We start from the raw sequence: 5059 nt of genomic DNA, 5'->3' as shown, positions 1-5059 counted from the left end.
AGGCAAGTAGGAAAAGGCATGCAGCAGATCTAGTTAAGTAAAATCCACAGACCAGTTAGTCAGGGCAAAAAAAATCGTGCCAAAAAATTTATCTCACGATGCAGTGTCAAAACAACAAACCATCTTGGGTAACAAGCGGGTGGTAATCTGAAGCACTTAGATTTATGAACCAATCCCAATCACCTCCATTCTTCAACAAGATGGCCGCCGCGTGAAGGGTGTTTGAAAACCATCGTGGGGCCCTCGATATGTGACCAGATTGGCCTTTGTAATCATGTCCACATTCCCAAACTTCTGGAAGAGAGGATGATCTTTGACGAACTTATGTAGATCCAAACGCTCCTCCGCCGAAGATTCACGGTCCAAGTGAACGAGATAACGATTGTGGGGATGGTAGAGTGCTAAAAGTGTGCGCTTGAGCGCGTTGCCATCACCATTGGAACCAGATATGAAATAAGCGAGACGCGGTGGTGGAGGAAGAGACGAAACAGGTATTGGGATGCAGCTTGGATTCCACAAAAAACGGAGTTGGAAGCGGTCAGAGAACGGTAAAAGGGAAGGAGATGCGTGCCAGCGGGAGAGGTGAGAGTCGCAAGGCAGAGAACAAAGAGAAAGAGTACAGACCCAATGACGAAAGGGAAAATCCACCTGCGCTCGAATGCGTGGTGGTGCCTGAGATGCATGTAATAGCTCTTTAATTTCTTCATGTTCGGAGGGAATGAAGAAGAAAGAATATATATTAGGGAGGAACAGAGATTTAAGCGAAGCTGAAATCAGGGAAGACAAAAGAGGAAAACAAGTTGCAGCTAGCTAGAACTGATAAATAAAACGATGACCGTACAAAAACAAGAACAAACGACATCAATGAAGTCTGTTTACCTCCTCTTCATCTCTTGCTCCAGCGACCTGCGTCCCTCTCACTCTCTGTCATCTAACCCTCACCCCTCGTAAATGGGCGACCACTCCGTTTCAGAACTTCAGGTTAAATGCACTCAGCTATTATGTGCAGCCCAGTTTCCTTAATTTTCATCATCATCTCTAATCCCTATTTGATCTAATTATAAATGCCTGTCCTGACAATCTATCAACAAATCGTGAATCTGCTAGTCAAAAAAAAAAAAAAAAACAAACAAACAAAGCAAAACAAATCGTGAATCTGGCAAAAAAATAAAAAAAAATCAGCAAATCGTGAAGTTTTTATGAAAAGATTCTTTCTTAGCTTTGTAGTTCTAGAAGGGCCATATTCTCTGAACAATATATCTCGGGACATTTAACATTTTTTTGGCAAAAAAAAAACTACTGTATTTAAAAAGTAATGGAATTCAATTAGGTTCCAGAAATGAGTTGACGCAATGGAACTGGCTTTCAAGATTAGCATTGACGTGGTTGTAAAAAAATGACAAGAAAGATAAGAATAACATGTCAAGAAAACGATGATGATCCTTTTAGCACTTAAATTAAGTTCGCTAATTTTCAATTACCAATAAGTAAGCCATTTTCGGTCAAAAATAATATTATAAACCATGGATTGGGGGGGGGGGGGGAGCAACTGTGGCTAGCGAATGGATGGGTCGCGGGTCATGGGTGCCTCTCCCAATTCCGGGATTATTTTAAATATTCATAAATTTCATGGCTCCTTATCTTTCGCAGTTCCATTTCAGGCATCATTACGGATGTTTTTGCAATAAAATAGAAATGTTTTTATCTCGCATCATATGTGTTAAATCTAAGATATGCAATATGAACAAAGTTATACTTAGTAGATATTCGATTCTAATTATAAGAGCCAATTACTAATTTGAGGTTATTAAAGAAATTGGTTAAGTTAGTTATTTGTAATAAAAGATATTGTCTTTCCTAAAATATTCTTGCTAATCATGTGTGTTGGCTAGAGTTGCATTATTAGAAGGACTACTTTGAAAAAAAATACATAAATATTAGAGACAAAATGGATTGGGATTTTATATTTAGAACCAAAAAAAAATCAAATAAATGTTTTATATTAAAGAACCAGGTAGTATATTACATTTGATTGTTGGCAAAAAAAAAGAAGGGAAAACCATATTGAAGGTACCTATACTTTCTCTCAATTTTTAATCTGGTACCTATGTGTTTTTTTCCTTTAATTAAACATTTAATTTATCTTTTTAGCAACACTAGCTCTTATAACTTGTTCTATTGATATTTTTAGTCTCTACATGAGGATTAATGATGTTAATAGAGGGAAAATAAAGCTTTAGTTAAGAACAAAAAACACATAGGTACCAAATTAAAAATTAAAAAAAAATATAGGTACCTCCAATATAGTTTTCCCAAAAAAAAAAAAGATCCATTGCTCTATTGAACGCGATCGTTCACTGAGAATTATTAAAAGCCTACTAGATACACTAATGATGATTTGGTTGCTTATGTACTTTTAGTCGCACAAGGTATTTCTAAAGGTGTTGAGCCTTTAGTCATTTGGGAACTATTTCTTATGCCGGTTCACCTAAATGGCTAATAGCAATCCATGAAGAGATTGGAAGTATCCATAAAAATGGTAATTGGGATCTACGTGGCTTCCTAAAAACAAGCAAGCTTTAGACTGCAAATGGGCATCCAAAAAGAAAGAGGATACCAACAAATGAACGAAAAATAGTGGAAGGGTATCATATGTTAACTCAAAGCCTTTAAGGTTTAAGATTATGAGTTATTCTGCTTTATTACATTACTCATTTAAATTCAATTTGATCCTGTGTAGGACTTTTCATATCAAAACTCAAAGTTACTCGCATAAAAGAGGTCATGTTTCTTTAAAACAATTAGCTTGGCCCCGCAACGTAGGGAGGGAAGCATTCATTTCCAATCTAATACTTAATTATGTCAAATATTAAATATCAGAGGAAATATATTAAAACGAGAGAGATCAAAGAAAGAGAGTGTTATGTTTAAGGAGGGACGAAATAAAATAAATTTTCCTTAATATCCTCTTCGACCCTTTTTAAAATCGAGACACCCATGACTTGGTATTATTTTTCTTCTCATCCTTTTTTTAATTGGGAACTTTGATTAAATTTATGCCTTTTCTCTTATCTTTATTTCACACTCTCGTATCACATCACGCATGTCTTCCAGTGTGATGCATGGGGAGCTTGTAAATATGAGGTTATTTTATCTTAATATTTTGTTAGAACTTGATTTATTATTAACTACTTATTATTATTGTTTGTAACCAGTTAATAATACTAATAATTGTTGGCAAAAAATAATTAATTAATAATCTAATTCCTAAAATTATCCCCATTCAAATTATGATAATATCTAGAGAGCATGCGTAATATCAAATGTTTATAAAATAAAAAATCATGGAATGTTTTTAGATTTACATGTAAAATCTTAATGAAATTCTAGTTGTAGGTCCGAAAATTCCCAGCTTGTTATGTTAAAATTTAGTATAGATATATTTATTATACGTTGAACTAAAAGTTATATTCATCAAAATATAAGCATAAACTCTAACCAAATTTATTTAACTACCAGTTACATTAATCATACTATTTAGATTATCGCCATGCTAATCTATCACACCACAACTTTAATTCCTTTCTAATTTTCGTGGGACAACATGCTTACACTTTAAGTTTTTATTGATTTGCCCAAGATAATTGGGATTTATCACGTTCACATAACAAAGCAATACAATTAATTGGAAATAGGTAAAACTATGCAATATTTGGAGTAATAACTACGACGAGTTAATGAGTATCCATTTCCTCTAAGAGAGAGGAAATGACAGCAACAAGATAAAGGGTGTGTTTGGCAAATAGCTAAAATTTATGGTTTTGGATTCAAAACTATAGTTTCAGAAAAAATAAATATATTTGCTTTTGGTTCAAATTAAAAAGTATGATTGTACCTGTCAGGATATCCCAGTAGTAATATGACTTTAAACACCCATCAATTATTTTTTATAAATGTATTTAATCTTATAATTTATAAATATATATACACATATTAATTATTTATTAATTTAGTTATCTTATAGATTATTAATTATGTTGGTAAAAAATATATTATTAATAATTTTTTTCAAATTAAAAATATATAAAATATATCTTTTATGTAATTATTATATTATTTATATTCTTTTTAGTAATATGTACATATAAAAAGTACTTCTGATAACAACTATCTAAGCACTCTCGTTTTATCAGAATCACTTTTTTATAAAATTTATTTTTCAGAAACTATTCTCTAAACTATGATTTGATTTTATTTAAATATCTCTAAAGAAAAGATTACTTTTTGTTTTATTGACCTAAAAAGAGGAAACATGAAAAAGTCCTTTCAGTTTGCAGCGCCATCAACTTTTGCCCTGTTTTGACATAGGGCTTCCTGAAATAGGGGTTAATAATGAATTGACATTGATTGAATTACAACCTCCATGGCTAACCTACCAATCTACCATTCCCGCGCAAATATCTTACAATCCACTGTATCTATTTAGACTTGTCTTCCTCGCGAAACTAGAGGAAAATAGAAACAAATAACTGCCTGGTAACTACGTCCCAACTCCCACGTATATACTGCCTAAGTTTTAATACTCTTCCAGACTTAAATATAATATCTTTATATATTAGTATAAAAATTTTATATTTAAAAATAAAAGAGTACTATTTATATTTAATATAAAGTTCCGTTGACTGATTTGAAAAAATTAAAATAAATAAATAACAGTATTTGTAGTTATTTTTTTTCTATAATTAATTTGTCTGGTTTATAAAATAATATATAATGTAATGATATATATAAATATTTTAGACAAATTATATAATATAGGTTATAATTAAGTAATTTTTTTTTTACTTTCTCATATTAATTAACTGTGTATCACATTAAAAACTGAAGGTACTTTTTTTTCCCCTTTAACATCAGTACAATTTAAACCCACCTTCATCTTGTCTGGTGTCTCGCTCTCACCCGTTTCTAGTTACCTAAACTGACTTTAATAAGGAACTAATTTTATTTTAATACTCCACTCCCCCTAAAATAATACATAATTTTGTTAGTTGTTGTTTGC

At 31.8% G+C, this 5059-nt stretch overlaps 1 pseudogene; it reads right to left on the bottom strand.

Annotated features, from left to right (window-relative positions):
• Positions 1 to 3: 3 nt before the first annotated feature.
• On the bottom strand, positions 4 to 495 carry LOC114736788 (beta-glucuronosyltransferase GlcAT14B-like; annotated as a pseudogene).
• Between the last annotated feature and the right edge of the window lie 4564 nt (positions 496 to 5059).

The sequence above is a fragment of the Neltuma alba genome, unplaced genomic scaffold (assembly GCF_004799145.2).
Source record: "Neltuma alba isolate B1F8T4 unplaced genomic scaffold, ASM479914v2 tig00013372_pilon, whole genome shotgun sequence".
In the NCBI taxonomy this organism is placed as follows: Eukaryota; Viridiplantae; Streptophyta; class Magnoliopsida; order Fabales; family Fabaceae; genus Neltuma; species Neltuma alba.
The sequence above is the reverse complement of the archived record's forward strand: the minus strand, read 5'-3'. Positions and strand labels throughout refer to the sequence as shown.